The sequence below is a fragment of the Lagopus leucura genome, unplaced genomic scaffold, assembly GCF_019238085.1.
Source record: "Lagopus leucura isolate 7727_CA_CO unplaced genomic scaffold, USGS_WTPT01 Super-Scaffold_760, whole genome shotgun sequence".
NCBI lineage: Eukaryota > Metazoa > Chordata > Aves > Galliformes > Phasianidae > Lagopus > Lagopus leucura.
In genome coordinates, this window is record NW_024962257.1 from 11,532,739 (window position 1) to 11,555,259 (window position 22,521).

Sequence of the window (22,521 nt, forward strand, 5' to 3'; positions counted from 1 at the left end):
GCTTGCTGTGCCTGCCAAGCCTGCTGCTCCATAGGTTGAAGCACAAAGGCCAGATGATAAGCTGTTTTAAAAACAGCCACTAAACGTGTTAAACTCCTTAAGGTTTTAAAATGATGAAAGCAGTAGCTAACAAACCAACACAACTGAGAAGAAATAGATTCTGTGGAAATACTTTAAAAATGTGAGAAAACAGCCTTCAGAGGGAAAAAAAAAAGAGTGGTAATACTTGTACATTCACAAACCTGAGCTAAAAAATCTCAATACAAAACAGGAAACTAAAGGTGATAATTTGTCAGTGGACCCAATTGATATGAAGACAACAGGATTTTAAACCAATGCCACAGTGAAAAATCATGTACAAACTTCCTTGCAAGACCCCCCCAAAACATGACGTATTGTGACACTGATTCAAACCAACAGGATTAAACACTAACATTACACCTTAATCTAAATACAGATGAATTTTTTTCTTTTACAGTATCTAAGTAAACTTGTGTCCTTGCACTTTAAGGTAACCAACAGATTATCTAGTTTTATTACTAAGACAATTTACTTAACCGAAGGGTAATATTAAAAATGCATTTGATTACAGCTGTTGAGGTCACCTAGACATTTTGTTATGGAGAACTATTAGCTTTAGAGTTCTTCACAAGTTCCCTACTGTAAGTTAAAAACCAGTTTCATACAGAAAAATTCTGAGCTTCCAGCTGACATTAAATGAATCAGTATCTGTGCACTGAATAAAAATCCCAGTCACTTATTAAAATTGCAGTGACTTATTCAACAACAAGGTTCAAGAAAGACAAACGCAGTATAATAAACATCAGTGATCGGAAAGCACTGCCAATTTTGCTTCAGCAATCAAATAACCAAAATAAAATCTAACAAATGTAGTATTTTCACTTCTGAGAATGGTGTTAGTGACATTAACATCATCTAAACAACACACTTAACATCATCACAGAGCAAGCAAATGAAAATAAATATGTAATGTGACTGGTAAATAGATTTCACTAACTATATACTTAAATATTCTCACAACTTGCATTACAGCTTGCTTTCAGTACAAACAGTGGGTCTGTGGTGGAATAATTGCTACGGAATTCTTTGGACTGTAACTAATGGATATCAGTCTAAAGAAGAAAAAAGTGCCATTTGAAATGCTAAAAAAGAAATTTATGTGGACTTCTACGTTCTTCAGCTAAAACAGCTTTCAACAGGACATTTCAACATTTATTGCAAATGTGCCTTCGCATTCAGGAACGAAGGCAGAACTTGATCATGACAACCATCACACAGTGATGTAGGTATAGGCAAGAAAACATTTTAAATGAACACATGAACCACAGAAAATGAATTGATTTGGTGGAAATTAGTAGTAAAATGGATTCTACATCTTACAGCACAGCGTCAGTGAATGTTCCAGCCAGCATTCGAGAATCAACAAACTCTTTCAAAAATGTAAGCAGCTAGTATAACAAATGGCAGATTTCAGTACAGATTTCAATTTAAGTTTAGCATATGGAGAACCTATGTGTCCTGTACAATGCAATTCTTCTCCAAGTAGTGTAGTAGTAGTTAATTGGTTATATGAATATCAAGCTAACAAAATAAACACGAATACAACTAAGATCAATCTAAACTACAGCAATGGAAAGCACCCAACATAGGCAACACCAAATGCAATCAGTGTCATTATAGAATTCAGTAAAAATTCAGCTAATATAGTTGTGTAATACAAACAGACATCTCCATCATTTCGCAATGTGTTCAAACAGCTTATTTGATACGCCACTCGATAAGGAAGGCAAGGTAGTTTTGGACTTGGAAGGAATCCATGACAACCATCAGAATCAATTTTAAAACAGATACAATGCATTTTTGTGAAGCAAATTAGAAATTAAATTGAAGAAGGGTACAGGGAAGAGATATCCACCTTCTGTTGTTGGAAATTATAACACAAGCTTACCAAGGTCTTAAGTAGGTGGTTTCAATGCTGTGGACTTTCCTGAGATCCACATTAAATTAATCATTTTTATAACAAAACAAAAATCCCCAGGAATGGCTTGTTAAACACTAGAAGTAGCACAAGTGCCAAAATGAAGTCTCATAACAAATTCTTCACCCAAAAACCATGAGAAAGTTAACCACACCATAAAACCACAGATAACTATTTAGCATTTAACTTCCCTTCAGTATAAGACAAGATTTCCTACCTCAGCTTTGCCAGCAGCCAGTACCGTCAAAACCTGAAAATTACAGGAAAAAAATGCATTAGTACCTATTCAACAAAACAATGAGATTATTTGCTTTTTAGGTTTTTGTTGTAATGAATTGAAAAAACTAAACTGAAGAGAACATTTTTTCCACTTTTATACTGTGATTTAACTATTTACATGTCATGTTCGTAAGGACAGAAAAATAATGATAGAGAAAAGAAGTTTAAGAAATGGAGCAAAGCAGAATTAGAAAAATATTTTATATTTGTTTGTTTTTTTTCTGAACAAAGTAAGAATAACACAGCTGCAAGCTCTTTGAACACATCAAGACACTCTGAAGGATGTGTTTTAAAAATGACCTACAAAAAAATCAGTCTAATTGCAGCCTCGAGGCTAACCCAAAGTTAAAGCATATTAATAACAAACATTGTCCAAATTTCTCTTGAGCACTGACCACTGTGAGGCATCAACCATCTCTCTGCTGTCTACTGAGCAGCATCAGCTTAAGGAATTCTCCCCTTATGCCTACTCTCAAGTTCCCATGGCACAGCTTTGTACTGTTACCACATTATCAGGTGCTACAAGCACAAGCTGAGGTTGCTTTGCCCATGGCAGCAACTAGAAAGTGATGTTCCTGTCCTTATCTCAGCCTTAAAGCCTTATTTTCTTTGTCTCTCTTATTCAGAAGATGGACTGAGGTCCAAGTTCAGTGCACGACACACACCAGTTTCATGCAGGAACATACGACCTTCAACTACTTTACTGAAATTATCACACAATCACTAGTTCTGACTTACTGCAACCAAGGCTGTGCTTAGCACAAACATACGTATCACCTGAACAGCCAAGGAATTGTGGCAACAATTTGTCTCTGCCAATCAGGGAACTAAATTGAAGACAATTACAGTTCAGCATCTAAAGCTAGAAAAATACAGGTTTAGTTACTATTACAAACTTGCGTAACAGATCTGTTCTAGCAATAGACATAGTTTTCACTGATATTAGAGTAACATGAGCTCTTAAACCACTTAAAATGGACAGAGATAATAAAAAAAAATATAGATTCAATAGTATGCACGATGTCGTTAGCTGTGAAGCTTGTTAAAGTGCATTTGTAAAAAACGTTAGATGTTCATGTTACAACATTGTCACCATTTTACTACGTAGACAAACCCTTAATAGTCTCCTCAGAACTTCAAGACTGATACCAGCTAGCTGTAAGTCTACCTAAGTGAGAATCTCTCTCTATATTAGCATTAATAATCACTTCTCAAGAATATCACAGTAAAAGCTGAGTAGAATCAGCTTTAAGGAGTAGAAAAGGAACTGACCAAACATCATCCAGTTGGCAGAGAGGAAGAAGAGCTGGGTGTTTTCTGAATGGGACTTGGTGTACGTAGCCAAAAAGACAGTCTCATACATCATCCTTGTCTCTAAATCACGGAGAGACAGATTTGAAAGGTAGACTGATGGATGAGGCACTATCTGGATGGCCACATTCAAACAGTTGTAGTCAATGGCTTAACATCCAGGTGGCTATCAGTGAAAAGCAATGTCTCACTTTGGGAACAGTATCATTTTGTATCTTTATTAATGACAAAGTGAGATTGAGCGCAGCCTCAGTGAGTCTGCAGATGACACAAAGCTGAACGGTGCAGCTGATGATCTAGGAAAAAGGGACGAGATACTTAAAAAGTAGGCTTAAATGAATCTCAGCAATTTCAGCAAGGCCAAGTACGAGGCCTGAAAGTCATCACATCCATCCATTGCTATCATTCCAGTAGGCTTAACCATTGCACTGTTAGTGGCTCCTCACAAGAAACTCTTTATACTGATAATTCAGTAGATCCTCACTCCATTCACTAGAATTTAATCTTTCTTGGAGGAAATGACTAGACACACACACTGTAGACGATGTACCCAAAATCTAACCTAAAATGCTAGAATTTGAAGTGAGTTTCTTGATACTCACATGAATTTTACTCTAAACCATCTTTTAGAGCGGCTTATCTCTCTATCAAATACTTAAGAAACGTGACTACAAGTGAACAATATGACTACTCCAACCAAGGACTCTGTTGCCTTCCAAAGTAATTAAATTCTCTTCCATTTTGATAATTCACCTTCTATGTCCAAAGACTGTATTTCTTTTTTATACAATCATATTTTCCCATTGCTTTATAGCCCCGCAGTGGTCAACTCGATCACTGGATATATTATTATGTCCAGATCTTTCTTCACCAAGTTATTATCTCATAAATCCCCGCTCAGCAGTTGAATTCTTGTTAATTCCTTGAAGTATGACCTTTTACTTGGTATTACTAACATTAATTCACTTCTCTTTTACCAATCTTCTAGACCATCCATCTCTTGCTGGATAATACACCAGGCTTTTCTATATTAGCAGTTCCTCGCAGCTTCTCTTTTTATCAAATTTCATTAGCACGTTGTTATGCCAAGCATACTGTTGAAAAATTATCAGATGAAATGAAAAATGACTCAATACAGCAGTACCAGTATAGTGACTCTGGTAAGAAAAGCATTATTTGGAACAACGCAGCACTATACTGACACTTGTATAGCAGAGAAGGTTATGGTGCGTTCATACCAGATACATGAGTGAAACACTCACCAGGACAACCTACAGAGAGAGAGAAGCTGGGCATAGTGGTACAGAGTTACTCCTGGAAATTCTGCAGCGATTCTCAGACTAGATGGATACTCATCTTCGTATAAACAGAGGCAAAAAATGGAGCATTTCTGTTCAAAATAACGACATTCCTCAAGCTACAGTTTGTGAAACATTGATTTAATACTCTATCTCAAATTCCATACACAGAAGTACTGAACTGTCAGCCTGTGAAAACCTGAAAATTACCTAAAAGTTTCAAAAGATTTTCATTTTTGCTTACATATCTTAACACAGATATTTACTGCTCTATTTCTATAACTGATTTCTTCTTCCCACCAGCCCTGCTCCCCTCCCAGAGTTCCTCAAACTTCTGATTTCTAGACCAGCAGCTGTACCTTCTGTCACACATGAGAAACAAGTAAATGAAGACATGAGAGTACAGACGTGTGTGGTTGGGAAAGAATAGCAGTCTGGAACTGACTTTTTGCTGTAGGCTTTTACAAAAACTGCCTGTATGTCAGTGTGATTGCTCAATTAAATCCTCCAGGAAAGTGCTGCCAGATATCCTGCTCCTTAAGCAGAACACACACTGAGATCCATAGCCTGAAACACAGAACTGCTTTATTTATTCCCCCCTGGGCAATAAGCACTTACCATCCTACCTGGCATACCAATGGCTACCTGACTCTTAGCCTCAACAGGAGATGCAGTGACAAAATCTGCTAATAATTTAGGATATTACAAGCATTCACATCTAAATTAACAACATGAAATTTCTTCCTCTTGTCTTACCTCCCCCTGCTTTCCCTCTTTTTGGTTTCTGACATGTGAAACTCATTCTTACAGACAGGTGGGGATAAGGACAAGCCATGGAGAGGAGAACTGGAGTGTAAGCAACGTGCCTGTCACAACTGCTGGATCTTGCTTTCTAAGGCAGGTGGCTTCATTCTACCTGCCACAGCTTATTGTTCTTAGCAGTGATTTGTATTAAGCATAATGTTCTTTTACTTTCTCTTGCTGTGTCTCTGACATTTTTTATACTACTAAATAACAAGGCAATTTCAGCAAGAGAAACTGTAGCTTGGGTGAGGGACTCCTCCCTTTCCTCCAGTAAACCCTCTGTGACATAGAAAACATGGTCATATGCCACTTCCACAGGGAAACTATAGTTTTGTGTGTGTATGTGCAGTAGAAGATATGTGGAACAAATCATCACTAAAATGTTTTGTTTTTTTTTTAAATGTTTACTATTCATAAGATTGTACACAGTTACTTCCTATTCTGCATAAGGAATCCTGTGACTACTGCTGCAAATGGATAACATTGCAAATAAAATAAGAAATCTTTTAAATTGCTAGGGTTTTTTTGTTTGCTTGTTTGAGCATTTTGAAAGGTTCTCTCTTAGGGTGCCTGAAGAAGCATGCATCCATAGCTTTGATTCCCCCGAACTGCGCAGTAGACAGACACACTTGTATGACAGCTATGATTTGCACAAGGGCAGGAAAGCTATGATTTGCACAAGGGCTTTACGAATGGCTTGGCATTTATACAAAAACGTGAAATAGTACTTTTAATTCGTCTTACAAAGTTCAGGAAATTTTTACATTTACGATTTGATAATAGCTGTGCTGCAGCTATTCTTAATACACGAATTCACGTGCGCATTGGGACAGACAAGCAAGATTGATTGCCTGCTGTTTTTTCCCTTTTTTATTTGCTTGGAGCAGCCCTTAGTCTGCTTCCTGAGCATTCAGCACATACTTCTAATTGTGATTCACACTCCATGCTGCTGAACAGAATTTGAGTTGTTGGAGCTATCTTGTAACGGGTGTATGAGAAACTGGCCTTATACTGACTATCCCTCTCTACTTCTGCACTTCATTATGTGAACAGTTAAACCGCTGATAAACATTCAGCAGTGAAGCAAGCTGAAAAAAAAAAGCCAACAAAAAAAACCTATGTCTCTCTAATAACATCAAAGTGTAAGGTCTGACAATTTAATATTGATCACATTTAAGAAAATAAGCAAATCCATGTTGTATTACTTCCTAAAGCACCATGTCTGTCAAATATGAGACTGCAGCTAGTCAAATTTAGTGAAGTAATCGTGATAAATAGAGCTATATATCTCAACTGTTCATTTAACGCATTTAAATATCTCCTTCACCATAAGCATATGTAAATAGGCATGCAAGAGTTATTATCTCCCCGCTAAGCCAGTTAGGATTCATTAGGTTCTAATCACTGACTTCATGCTTTCCAATATCGCTTTTAAAAAGCAATCTGAAATTAAGTTTTACCTCTACATTCTTTGGACTACCAGGAAACCCTAAACCTCCAGTTATAAATCTAATTCTTACCAGGAAGGTGAGACTTGATCTAACAATTACCCACATAAGGGTTTCCTTTGTTGTTTTGTGTTCTTAATACTGTGCTCATTAATGCTAAGATAAAACTCTGAACTAAATAATATGTGGTAATTACAGACTTGGACTTATGTTAAACTGGCTGGGAAGACTTCAAGAGGCATTTACATAGCAGTTCTTCCCTTTGCAGCAGTAAGCAAGCAAGCCGAACTGATAGCCTGTAGAAAAGAAGAAAATTGGCATGGTGTCATCTAAGCACTGAAAATAAATAGTGATATGTTTAAAAGCTGAAGTTTAACTTCAAAATGTCGTGTGCAAATTAAGCCAGCTAACAAAACTCATGGGTGGGTGCACCCACATATAGAGAAGCGGGTAGACAAACCAGAACTGTTAAATTTTAACTACTTGAATAAGCCACTGTATGGATATACACGATGCCACGTGGGGAACTTGCCTGACTCAAAACTAACAAATCATCATTACAGAAAACAGGGTGGATAAAATGCTCTTTGTAGGCAATTGCTCCTGAAAGCCCATCTGAAAAGCTCTCTGGATATAACTTACGGCTTTCTCACCGGATCTTGCACAACACCAGACAGAATATTCTGTCTATATCAGTTGCACATGACTGCCCATTAAAAGGATTCAATATATTAAAGACATACATGAGTGGAATAGAGAACAGGTAGAATCAAGAGTCATATTTCCTAGATATGTATCTTTAATTAAATTTTGCTCAGTTTACTTACTGCAATGGACAACAGCATTAGATCACTCCAAGCATATGGAAGCTCAGTCAGTATACAGACAATGAGTAAGCAGCTGATGAAAAATACATCCGCCCTTAGCTACATTATGGGAGTAGTTATGATGCTCAGTTAATACTGGCTAACAGTATAAGATACTTCAACTAATTTTGCCATATGAACAGAAGGCAAAGCGTGGAGTCATTATGTGTAATTCACTACTATGAAGACTTTTGTCCATTGTTAGGCAAGACTCAGGCTGGGGGATGTGCCCCCATCGCATGCCTCCTGCCCTACTGACACTTAAGGTCAGATCTCAAGCTTGTACCCCTTACCAGCTGGTCCACCTTGAAGCTCACAACTGAATACACACACATCCTATGCACAACCACTCGGGACAGAATGTCTGTAGGATCTTTGCTAGAACCAAAGAGCTTTGGCTCTCCCAGTAATGGCCCCAGCAGCTTAGCACAGTGCTTGAGTCCACAGCCCTGACCAGGTTGCAGGAGCTGCCATCAATTCCACTCATGCATCTCTGCTCTGACTGCGACTGAGAGCCACCCATTTGCTCCAAGAGTTTTTTTTATTTCTGTGAGGTAATCTGAGTAAACTAATGGAAAACAGATCCTCAAACATTTCTTTTTACCCATCACAAAGGATGCTGTATGTTCAGGTGTCTGTTACAAAGCAGACATAAAATGATATTTTTCTCTCAAAATTTAACTGCACTTTTACAGAAAAGGCTGCACTGGATAGAACTTGCAACTTTTTTCCCTTTAATATTGGGAATAAATCACACTATAATAAGGGAAAGCAGCAGCACGTAATTAATTGACCATAAGAAGTACAAAGCTTTTGTTAACAATAAAAACCTTTGAAAATTGTTAGCTGCCCTTCTAGAAGTAAATCCAAGCCTGATTGATCCATACTGCTAGCAAAATATCCACACATACTCCTGCATTACAACCTGTGGCAATCTTTTCAATTTCCATAATTTAACCAAAAGCAGGATTACCTCCTTCTTAGATAGAAGTTCACGAACAATTCAGAGCGATATGCAATAAGCCATATCTGGAATCCAGGATAAGCAAAACATCTTTAAGTAAACTGTTAAGCCACTGAGAGCTTTCACATGGATTCTCATAAAAATTACCTTGGTGCTCCCTGCTTAGCTTCTTAACTTAGCAAGAAGAAAATTAATTAGAATGAAAACAGACAGAAAGACCTAGCAAATTTTACTTTTCACAACAATAATTTTGTGCCATTATACAGAACACAGGTGAGAGAGTAGCATGGAAATGTAACTACTCTTTTCCCATCTCTGCTTCACAATAGCTCAGAAGCAAAACCAGCACCATCCATTTCACCTCCAAGCAGTAAGCTCAATTCTTTTTTTAAATATTCATATTATGCCAGAATAACATAAAAACAAATGATGAAGCAAAAAAAGAAGATAGACTTAACTCCAATGTCCTGCAGTAGCTGCAATAATTGCATAGCCAGCTCATTATATAAAGTTAGTCCCTTGAGCCTACAACGTCCCAGTTAAGCGACAGTAATAGAAAGCAGCTGTATGAGGACATTAGGTCAGCACAATCATTAGCCCCTACAATTGCACCACTATCACTCCTCTTTGACAGCAAGGCTTTCACACATCATCAGGCTCCTAAACAGGAGGTCAAACATTATGATGAACTTAACCCAGTAACCCATTAACAATGAACTGCGTGGCTCAGAACTCCAAGGAAGTCCACATCTCTGGAAACTTTCAGGAGCTTAATGAATTTCAATAGCTCCCTATGCCCTCACCTTTTCTGTCTCTGTGGTTGCTCTGGAATTCAGTTGCAGATGATCAGTAAGGTAAGGTTTGTTAAGGAAAGGACTGTAAAGACAATTAGCAAAGTGCCAGTAACCAATAGTTTTGATGATAATAACCTTTTGTTTCCCTGAAGTTTAATCTTAGCATCTCTCAGAAATCATGCAACAAACAAGAATAGATTATTTAGAAAACAAAAGTTGTACAAAAGATACCTTAGCAAGGAAAAATTCCAAACATCGCAGGGCAAAACAGGGGTTATAAATAACAGCTGTGACAGTTACACCAGCACATGACATGAATTCTTTCCTTCAAACAATCTGAAAGATTCTCCCAAGTTATCTCAGCAATAACCCTACAGCTCTCTGACTCAGCCTCCCTGTCATTACTGCCAGGGCCCACTCTCAGGTCTCCCAGCTCAACCTGGGCATCAACAAAGCTCATGGTACAAGGAGGCTGCACAAGGGTCCTCTGGAGTATGCTGGAAATACGGACATGGGACAAGGTGAGTGCTAAGGAAGCTAGATTGCACTGCTAAGCCTTACTTCAGTCCCCAGGAAATAAAGGAGAAAGTCTTTTTAGAAGCTAGTTCTGGGCACACAAAAGACGAGAAATGATCAGAAGGAGCCAGAACAGATTTATAAACAGGCAAATCCTGTTCAAAAAAAACAGATTGCCTTCTGTGATGAAATCAGTAGCATCCAGGACACTGGGAGAGTAGAACACATTACCTTACCTTCATTTTCAATGTTTTTGGTATGACCTCCTGTAGCCAAACCAGTAGGAAAAGGACAGGAAAAGATTGCCCACAGTGGAGCTGCCAGAACCATCCTTGGAGACTCTCATCACTCATCCAGACGAGGCTCCAAGCAGCATTCCCTACCTCTGCACTGCTGTGCTGTAACCAGCTGAACTTTGTTGATTTCTATTAGCTGAAGAACTGGGCGATATGTGCATAGATGCCCATATTCTGAGGGAACATTCTGCCTCTTTCATAACTGATATGCTCATGGTTAGAGTCTGTAACAGACAAAAACCAAGACAAAGTTCTTTGTGTGTGTGTGTGTGCGTGTATTCTGATTAAAAAGGAAGCCTGTGAAGTCGCCAAGGTTTTCTAAAGTCTTTACACTCATTTACACCTTTTGCAGGTGTGAGTTAATGTGTCCCCAGTGTGCCAAGCACTTTTGCAATACTTAGGTAAAGCAAAGGCCCTTCTTTTGTTGTCTTGATGAATTTCAGTCAGAAAAAAAACAACCCTTCTATCAATGTCAAAGCCTAAATAAGTTTGACTAGATGCTGATGTTCTTCAAATTGTTTCTACTAGCAATAGTTCTGGATGGTTTGTTTTCAAGAAATTAATGGTGATACACCAAGGTCATAGTACCTCTGCTGCAGTGAACAGATGTTACCACATTAGTGCCACATTCCAGTACTGTGCTAAACTAGAGCTACTTCTGGTTGTCATTGTATGAGGTGAGGAAAAACCAGACAAACAGAAAAGCCCTGTCAAATATATTCAGCCTAAAACACAAACATTTGAAGAAAAGAGCTACTGCAATTTTAAATTCCGTTATTCACAGCCTCATCAAAACACACAAGTCAGATATTTTCATCAAATCAAACCCAGCAGAACAATAAAAAGAAATCTTTGTTCTTTTATAGTCATAGAAGCTGCTATAGTCATTTACAAGCTGCTATTTATTCCTGATATTGACAGCTTTAGTATATACGTAGTTCATGTTGCTCTGCTACACTGAGGTAGAAACAGACTTATATTTTTCCATCTTTTTTTTTTTTTTTTCCTTGAGATTATTCCAAGCTAGTCATGGTTATTCTTAGCTTTGTTAAACCCACATGAGATTATTGTGGTGAACCCTTCACAGGAGCAAAACAGTTATGCTTCCAAAGGCAGGATGTGCAGGATGCAGTAGCTTGTTGTGATGGAGGAGGGTTGAAATAGGTGGAAACTGAAATAAACAGTTCCTTAATAATCTTGTAACAACCACACTTTTGACAGTGCATTAAAAATAGGGCTGAGTATACCTCAGTGATGAAGGCAATGAAGTAATGCACCACGATGAAGGAACATACAGCAGCTTTACTTCAGAAGGATGTTTAAGATTTTTGGTCACTGTTGATTAAGAGTTATTTAAAGTATTTTCTTTTAAGTAGCTTTACTATTTCTGAAGGACACTGTTAGAACACACTATTTAAAACACAGTAATACCTTCAGAGCTACCGTGAACACAGGTTCAGTGCATCAGAAAATTCAAGATTTTGAGCCGTACTTTCAAACATCGAACATCAGACAAAAAGCAGTTACTTTCACTGGGAAATTGATAGCATCGGGCTGAAATGCCTAGCTTTCTAAATCAATCTTGCAGTTATTAAAGGAGACATGAAATGACCTGAATCAGCCAACAGACTGCTTGTACTAATCGTTGTCATTTGTACTACTCTGAATGCTTGCTTCTGTGAGGTTCTGTGCTTCACACTTCAGCTCCATCTCACAAACTCTTTGCTACGTAAATAATTTTTTCTTCAGGAAATACTAACTGTAACCTCCTAAAGGTGGAAACTTAACTGTATATAAGAATTGTTGCCTGTCATTTTGTGATGTGAACCAAGATGCAGTTCACATCAGGACGACAGCATTTCAATATAAGCTTAAGAAGTACGGTACGTAAGACAAACAGAAAAGCTCGGCTCTTAGGAAACCTTTAGACATGCAAACTTCAAAGCATATTCACCAACTTACAGAAAGAATACATAAGAGAACATGCATAAGAACTTTTTGCTCCCTTCCTACTTTACTTCTCTGCAAGAGACAGTCAGTTTATACATGCAGGCTTGAAGTCACGGTCCGTGGGTAGAAATGATCAGGAGAAAGTTTGATACAGAAAGTAGAAAATGAGTAGTTCAGATTTCAATGAGGTTAGAAAAACATACTTTCAAATTATGAATTTTGTGTTCAGTAATATCGCTATTTTAAGTTTTAGCACTTCTTATGCTTCCTGACAAGAAAACGGGAGCAAAATGATGGTAACTGTTTTGAACAGTAGAAGGGTTAAACAGAAGGAAACCTGTTGTAGGTGTCCAAACTTAAAAGACCATTTGTATCAAGTTTTTTTTTTACTGTTTTTCTCTAATACAGCACAAAAAGGCATGAATGTGCCTTTGCTAAATGCAACAGGAAAACTGAAAAATCCAGCACTTAAATATGTGGGAATTTTAAATAGTTCCCCCTCCACAAAAGAATTTTTCAACACATGGTGTATTCAGAATAATCAGATTTCTATACAAGTTCTCTGCCCCACAATCCAGAGTTAATGCATGAATGATTAAAAAAAATAAGTTCATGTGAAAGCATTTAAATTACAGTATTCCTCTTAAAACTCCCTTGAACATCAGCAGTAGATAAATGTAAAAGATCAGAAGTCAGGCCTCATTAAAAAGTTCTAACAGATCAGAAAAGCAGTAAGCGCATCCAGTTCTGTTTTATCCAGAGAAAACTACGAGTCACAGAATAGCATCTTCAGACAATCATGTTTTATTTTAACCAAAATACACTTGTTATAAAAAAAAGTTCCTGAAGTAATACTAATACCAAAGGTGACCTTTGTGCATTTCAGCTTGTCTGTTTTTTCTTTCAAAGCACATTCTTATATAAACAAAATTCTAGCAGACAAATGAACACTTATTTGATTAAGCCGTATCTGTTTGACCTGTGTGCTGATCTCAATCCAGAGAAGATTCTTCCAAAACAGGTGAAAGTTCTCCTGCTTGTAGATGAGTCTTGAATTAGACCATTACATCTTTTTAGACTAAGGGAATGATATAGGGCTCCATCAGTTCAAAATGATAACCCAGGAAAAACAACCACCACCACCACCAGATTCTGTATTCACATCAATATAAAACAAATGTAAATTCTCTTTCACTAAAAGGGCACACACACATTGCAGTGTTAGGTTACCTCTTCTTTTTTTTTTTTTCATTGCATCTCAGAAGCAACAAAACACATCAACTCGCAGCGAACCTGAACCCAGCACCACACAGATGTACAATAATATGCACTGATGTAGAAAATATGTGTCTTGGTCCTGGGAAAGATACTTGCTAAGCATTCGTTAATTTTCTATTAATTTTTCAGCATTAAAAAAAAAAACCACATTTCTTCCTGGAAGTGAATTAAGTTTCCTCTATTTCCTTATGAATTTATATTCTGAGCTCATCTGTACATGTTATTTATGGATAATGAGCAAGGCAACTTCACTTAGCTGTCACTGTAGAAGTGAAATGTTTACAGTCTGCATTTTGGAGATCCTGGCAGCTTACATTCTAAGAATCCTTTTTTCATTCCTGACAATAAGCATTGCTTTAAATTTCTCTTAAGCATGAACAGAAAATGCTATTTGAAAAATCCTTGAACTTTGTTTACCCCCAGTAATGCTGTTACAAGAAATGCTAGTTCAGATACATCATGCTGATGATGTTTCATGAGATGTGACGAAGACCATTAGCTACCTTAATGCCTTGCAGAACTTCTTGGGAAATTGCAAACATCTCATAATTAATTAGCAGGGAGATAAATATCTTTGTCCATGAAGCTTATGAACAAAATACCCATTATATGACTTTGAATGTATTTCTCCCAACACATTTATTCAGCAGTACTTTGAGGACATGCTACTGAGATAAAGAAAGCTCAATTTCAAGCCAATTTTGAGCAGCTGACCTACTAAATTCACTAAACATATTTCTCTTTATTTGCCTCTCTGAACTCATCCCTTAACAAAGTACAGATGAATATGTCTATTGTAAAGACTATTTTCAGTTTTCATTTCCATGCATGCATCCAGTCACAGTCTTAAAATGACATGCTTAAGCCTACGGGACCTGAAAACACCATCTTTTATCCTTCATTCTTGGTAAACCTCATATAGTTTGAATTTATCTTCGAAACGTGACCAAAAGAATTTCACACTAGATTATCCTTCATTGAAGTCAAACGTAAGATTCATTGTTGATACAGTTCAAAGGTTATTGCTGTCTAGTTTTGAATTTGCGCTAAAAAAGGCATAGAAGTGACAAACTCCTCTTAGCAGAAAGGATAAAAGTGCCAGCATACAGACTTCAGCAAATCTTTTCTTTGCAAGCTTTGCCCTTCCATTAATCTGAGAATATTTGAACCTATTGGGATTGCTCTCTATAAACAATCAAATTTTACACGTAATTAACAATATTGCCTTCTATATATTAGATCATTTGGGCCCATACTGTAGGAAAAGCATTTTACTGAGTGTTGACAATTCAGTTACCTTCAGAATTGTTTTTGAGTTCTGATTTAGAGAAACCTGGCTCGATTCTCCAAATTGTTGGATTTCTTTTGCTCTTGTAACAATATCATTGGATGTTCACATCAGTATTAGCAACAGAAATCATTCAAAAGCTCTTCATGTTTTGTGTTTTTTTTTTCATTAATATCTGATTCACAGGTGAAATTATTAGACTTCTATTTTCTTATTTGCAGATCTGCATATCACTCTATATATAATGGGTCGAAATTTTTCATCACTATAATTACTATTTTTAAAAGAATTCTTAAATGATATCTAAATCTGAGTTTCCAGCGTATTACTCTAAAATGACTACTGAAGTAAAACTCTTTGCAGAACACAGTAACTTTTGCCACCTTATACAAACATTGTGATATAAGTTTTGATCATATGAATTAGTCCAATGACACACCAACTTGCCTTGAAAAACATGCTTAAATTCAACCCCTCACTTTGTTTCTTCAAGCATCAAGTAAAGCAAAACTATTGAATGTTACAAATCCAACCTTGCCCTAAAAGGACTCAATTAGCACTGCTCTACGTGTGTTATTTCTTTTCCACTCTTAAATTCAGCTTAATTCAGAGAACAGTCAGTTAGAAGATGGTCCTAGTGTGACTGAAGGGTGAGAGGGGAGGTGCGTGTGTGGGCGAGTCTGAGATAGCAATGAATTAAAACAAAAGGCCCAATCATTAGACTCAGTCTTGAAACCAAACTCACATCATAGCACCAATAGCTAATTCTGCACTGGTACAAACATGTTTATATGTTGAGGAAAATCAGCTGTAGTGATTCGACAGTGTAACTAAGCTAAGATATAAAGTTACTCACTTCTATGAATAAATTCTGGAATTGAAGAAGTAAAAAAAAATTAGCTTTTTTTTCCCCACAAGCCTTGTATTAGCTTTCCTCCTAGCTCTGTTGAATTGCTGTTTTTTCATCTGTATAGTTTGCACCACCTTCAACAGATGCACATCAATCAGCTGCCATGCAGTTATTATAATTACTTGGCAGAGGATGCTGTGCTGTCTGTGACATGCTTTCTGTTTCCCTCCACAAACACGTCCTGACTTCTCAAAGAGATTCTGCCCAGAACTCAGTATGAAGGGTCAAGTGCAGCAACAAAAAACTTGAGTGCAGAAAGGGGGATTCTGCAAACCCATTTTACAATGAGCTTTTAGAAAATAAAATCTATCCATCTGCATCTCTTACGCATATTCTACAGTTTACTACTCTTCGCAAGACCTCTGAAGCACGTCTGCAGTCTTTCCCTCTGAGCCAGTCTCCTTGCGCAGCTTCCTGCCCTTGTACTTTCCTGAGTCAGCAGTCCGGTGTATTTAAGTTATTCAGTGCACACCATCTAGAACTAGTTCAGCAAAGTCTTTATCTTAAACAGTGGTACTTTCTAGTGGTTAGAGACAGCTGAAGTTGGTAACGCTTCAGCAGAACAACTTCAGTGCACTTTCATATTTGTCCGAGTTGTCATTTTAGTAAATCTATTTTGTTTTTACAATTGCTTTCCATGAACTGCCTAGAAGATAAGGTTATAGGCATGAGTCTTCAAGGATATGACATGCTTTAAGAGCTGCAGGCTCTCTGTCACTCATCTTTTCTGGACAGGGTGACTTTGCTAGTATTTTTTCTATTTTTTAATTATTTTTGTTTAACTTAATGGTGACCCTAGAGTTCAGAAACATTTATGTGCCAGTATGAGCTCTGCCTCACCCTCATCATAGTTCTGAGTCACTGAAGACTAATAGTACATAGTCATCAGCAATACTCAGTACAGCACGTTAAGTCAATTCAAAAAGACTAAGAAATTGCAAAGCATCAAAATATGTATTCTGTTCTTAAACGCTGTGAGAGAAACATATAAAAAACACTCACACACTGATTGCAGCATGCATGGTAGCAGCATCAACACTTAGAAGCTTGGGGAAAAAAAAACCTAAAAGGCACTGAAATTGCCAGATCGCAACAAAATAACAAGAAGAGATGGTAATAAAGGAAAAAACAGCAGTGATGAACACACCCAGGGTTGTTCAGAAGTCACGAGACTGGAAGGCAGAACAATAAGCAAACACTGTTCCTGCGCTTGGGTTTCTGAAGTTCCACAGATGAAGGAGACAAAAGCCTGACTGATGTAACTAAAGCAAGGCGAATGACACTTGTAAGCCAAGTGACACTGAGGTCTACGTATTTCCCTCATTTTCTCTCTGATATAGTTTGTTAACGTTGAGATAATACTAAACAGCTAAAACTCCAGTAATAGCAGTGATGCTAATTCCACTCCCTTGCTGGGTTTACATGCTGATCTCCTGTCCCGTGGGATAGCCTGCAACCAGTGCATAACCACTCTCCCAGCATCCAAAGAGAAGGGGTCCACCACACGAAGAAGCTGCAAGCAGGAAATTCTCTCAACAGACCAGAAATTGCAGAGAAATGAGATGGGGGGGCCTTCAGAGCATTCTTACATTGGAAATACTTCTTTTGACTTCAGTTTGTTTTCTCTCCCACTGACGAGAGAACTCTAGTAGAGCAGCTGCTATCATTAAAACCCACAGAGGAGAAAAAGAAACAGAAGGATTCGTACAACTCCTAATGCACCCATCACCCTGTTTTGTTTTCATTTTGTTTAGCAGCAAGACAAGATGCTCCTCTACCCACAGCTTGCCCTCAGAAACACAATGTACAAACCATGAAACATCCACAGAATTTTTGCAATCCGGTTTATTTTCTCTTAGCCAGTAATTAAAACTTAAGGGACTTCAAGAGCAGAGTACTAAAATTCAGCTAAACTTTTCTTATTAAAAGAAGGAAAATCTCCAATAATTAGCTCTTCCCCTAAATGCTTTTTGGCTCTCATTAAAAGCAAAGTGCTATGCTAATATACCTTGTCTTGCAAATGTCTCACAATTCCTGCTAATAGAATTAAACCCAATTCTCAGCAAATAAACTCTCAACGCAGTTAATGGAAAACAAGGATCAGAGCTACTTTGTGTGAGAATAGGTCATTACCACAAGCTCCTAATTACAAGTGTCTTAATGCATAATGTAAAACACAATCTTATGTAAGCTCTTAAAAATTAAAGGTGTAGCAAGATGAAAGATCCAATGTACATTCTGGATGCCTTGAAAAAAATACATTGAAGACAAAGAATAAATCTGCAAAATACATCAGTTCATTCTCTTACCCTTCAAAAATACATGAATAAATTATGCAGTTTGCAAGAATGCAGAAAAGGATTTTGTCTTAGGACATATTCTGACACCAATTTTATTTTGCCTCCTTCTCAGCCCTCTTGAAAGAGAATGTTTCACATCTACTGACCAACAAAGGCTTAATGCTCTCCCCTAGAGTACGCCCACCCAGCCTGGCCTTGAGCATTTCCAGGAATGCAGCACCTGTAATAAATCACAGCAACCAAATCACAAAATACAGGACTTGCAAGTCGATGTTCTGCTGCTTTGAATGATTTCATAGCAGTTGTGCTTGTCTGATATTTCATGAATAATCTGGAAGAGTACTGCACTTAATGCAGTCCATAATGCAGAGCTCTTCTGCAAACCAAAGTGGACTGCACCTTAACCAAAGCTGATCATTTAAAATGCTGTTACAAGTGAAATCAAACTTTTTTATACAGAGATTTGATATTTTTTTTCTAAAAATATTTCACATACATTTATTTTCATGAGAATTTTTATCCAGAACAGTTCTCAGTATGACGAATACTTAATGCTCTGGCTAACTCTGGATGCAAGGAATTTACGTATGACACAATTGTAAAGGTTCAAGATTTTTCATCGGCAAAATCACTAAATGTTGTTGCTAGATTCACATTGCCTCTTCTCATCATCGTTATTATCATTAATGCAACAAGTGGCTTCCCCTACCCCACTGATGACAGATCCTTTAAAAGCTAAGCTCCTCTTGCTTCTTCAGCTTTGTAGTTGTTTTCTCCCTGAAGGGCATATAAGCACAGACTGGAAATTAGGGCTATATGAAAGAAAATTATTTCCCATTTGGATGCCTATTGCATTGTGCCGAAACCAGAGCCTGGAGAATCCCATCACTCAAACCAACTTCCTGAGCTTCATGGAGAAAAATGATTACTTAAGAGCAGCAACAGACTAGCAATGCCTGGTCACATAACTTCTTGCTCAGCTTTACAAACAAAAGGTAGCAGTAAACCTAACTGGTAATGGGGGGGGTTTCTACTAGGCAGTACAGAATACATCTAGGCTGAGAAGTTTTGACTTGAAGTTAATACTTGAAAAGAACAAACAGGAATTGAGGCAGAAACTCCAAACTTGTACAGATAAAGAAGGATGGGAGTGACTCGAGAGAAAAGGTTCTCAGGAGCATCGATTAACAGAACAAATACAAGGAATAACCAACCTTAGTAGAAAACAATGATTTCACATTTCTTATTTTCCAAATATTTTTCAATAAAACCCAGCATAAACAAGTAGTAAACCAGTAAAAAGCAGTAAAAAACCAGCTTGCTCATGGGGACTTTTTAAAAATCTGAATAAGTTGTTATGATGAAAATAGGAAGTAACGCGACATAAGAAAAAAAAAAATCTTGTCAGAATTTAACTTAATCAGAAGAAAGGAAGAGAGATTATCTATGTGCTGCAGCTTCTGTCACATATATATATATATATATATATATTATATATATTATATATATATAAAACATCTTCAAGCTCTCATGGCCAATGGCCATCCTCCCCAAAACTGAAGAGCTCTGGACTCCACCAGAAACACACAGCATGAAAGAAATGAAATATTTCTGCAAGTGCTTGGGATTGTATGTTGTTGAACGTCAGTACCTTTCCACCTCTGCATTCCCTTGTAACAGTGCATAATTAAGAGTTAGAAAATAGTTGCAACTATAAATTTGTTACAATAAATAGTTTTCCATATAATTACTCAACAAATACTGCACCCATCATTTTAGTACAAATTATAGTGAGAGTGGTGTAAGAGAAATAAATCGGTTCTATTTAGTAACTGTTGGGAGCAACACGAACAAAATAGACATGGATGAACAGTCATCTACTGTGAAGTATGGCAACAGCTAATGTTGAAATCCAAAACTTTGCAAGGGGTTACATACACAATGTGCCAAATAAGCCTTAGGGAATTTTCTTGCATCTGAATTTTGTAACATCTGCATTTGTCAGCCAAAAACATAGATTTGCATGAATTGCTATTTATTCCCCAAACTCACACAAACTAGCATTCTAGGTCAGAGCTGAAATATTCTCTTAGCCCTTGAAACCAGAACACATTCTTTCCAAAAAGATTTGGTGCATACATAATATGTCAGATGACCTTGTGTCAATCTCAGTTCATACAATATTTCTTTACCAAAACCTAAAACTACGCTAACATAGAACCAAACAAATTACTCAAAGAAGGTTGAAAAATGCTGACCTGTTATCTGAAGTGAATTCTTTTCTGCATTCAGCACTACTTTAATCGAACTGGAAGACACCATGGCAAATACTCCCTCCCTCCATTCACACACAGTATATCCTATACATTACTTTCTTTCACAGAATCACAGGTTATGGAATGGTTGAAGGCACCTTGGGTCTTTCCATCCCAGCAGAGCCACCCAGAGCAGGGCCCAGGCCCATGAGCAGCTCCAAGGAAGAGACCCCACAGCCTCTGGGCAGCCTGTGCCAGGCTCTGGCACTGCACAGCACAGCATTGCTGCCTGATGGGCAGAGGGAACTGCTGTGCTCTGGGTTGTGCCCGAGCCAGACCAGAGGAGCTGCTAAAAGGGGCCTGGCTCCCTCCTCTTAGCACCCTCCCTTCAGGTATTGATGGACATTGATGAGATCCCCTGAGCCTTCTTTTTTTCCAGGCCACTGATTCATATTTGAGCACACAGCTGTGAGATAAATAGAAAATAAAGCAGCATCCAGGATTTTAATTTTAAACTCCTGAGCTGTGAACAATAAGTTCCTGAATCACAAGACAGGATAAAAATATAATGAAAAAAATAAAAGAACTGCTTAAAAAAAAAAAAAAAAAGAAAAGAAAAACAGTAAGTTGCAAGACAAGTAGCACAGATGTCTGCAATTAGGCACTGAGTTGCAGACTCTTTGCCACTGCATCACTCCCACATCCCTGAGGTCACCCCACAGGAGAGTGAGAATGGCCATGGTGCAATCGCAACTCACTGCCCATGAATTCTGGATAAGTATCTATTTAGCTGGTTCTGGTACAGCTGCACACTCTGAGACCCGTGTGGCAGCACCACAGATTCTTGGCTACTTGTATTGCTGCCCATCTGCCCAGATGGCACCGGGCCATGGCTTTGGCCATAGCAGGGGAGCCACGGAGCTGAACTACCGAGAGGCTTGCAATGAAAGCACAGTGTAAATAGCACTCCAACCATCCATCTCACAGAAGCATTTCTTTTGGTGACAGAACAGACAGAAGCCTTCGCACATTTAAGGATACATTTCTACTTAAAATTATCTGACAAGCAGAGTGTACAAGAGCTGTAACAAATAAATGGTTGTAGGTGCATGCCAACTTTCACAAGAAGCTGAGCAACGTTTAAGTGCTTTTATACAATTGCACAGCTTTATCTGAATCATTCAGAATAGCAAAATTCATTTTAAAAGTCATTTCCAAAGAAGATGACTACAGAAGTTGTAAATGGGCTTAAAAGTCCAATAAAACTCAAATTTATTTGGCACTTAATCGTAGAGGTGCCTCCTTGCCCACGGCAGGGCAGTGGAACCAGATGGCCCTTAATAAGGTCCCTTCCAACCAAAGCCATTCTGTGATTCTATGATTTCAGTGATGATGGATCACACACTTCCAGAATTTTTATGGTGGTTTTGTTAAAATTGTCAGTCAGAAAAACTTGAGCTATGGGATAAAGCTTAACTGCTGTAAATGAGATCAAGGTTTTCTCTGAGTAAGAAACCGATGTCAGCTAAGTGATGGATCTAGACTGGCTCGTCTAACTGTCTGATCCACTTAAACCCCTCTGAGGCAGTTTCAGGCAGAAAGGGGCACTGTGTCACTCAGGATAATTTCAGTACCCAACAAACAATGATTTAGTAGGACAGCAGCTACTACTCTCCTGGAAAATTATTTTTATGCTTTCCTAAATTAAAATTTCCACTATCTTAAAAAGGAGGAAAAAACTCTTCTCAATTTCTCTTCATTTCCAGAACATCTAGAATAAACAGTTTGATGAATTAACTGGTGCTGAAATGACTTCTCATTTGCTTTGTTAGTTTTTTTTTCCCCTCTATCATGAAGCACTCATTTTAAGCATTTCCACTCCATTGAGTATTATTCACAAAACTAACAGTGACCCTTGAATAAGAATTTGACAATTCAGTGAGATTTGGTACCATGCTGCTGAGC

The 22,521-nt window shown here is 37.7% G+C and overlaps 1 long non-coding RNA gene across 1 annotated transcript in view; it reads right to left on the reverse strand.

The window, feature by feature from the left end:
* LOC122176003 overlaps positions 1–22,521 on the reverse strand; it is a 39,237-nt gene that overhangs the window by 15,258 nt on the left and 1,458 nt on the right. The window contains exon 2 of the long non-coding RNA XR_006177600.1: positions 2,217–2,249. This is a non-coding gene — a long non-coding RNA (uncharacterized LOC122176003). The remainder of the gene's footprint in view (positions 1–2,216; positions 2,250–22,521) is intronic.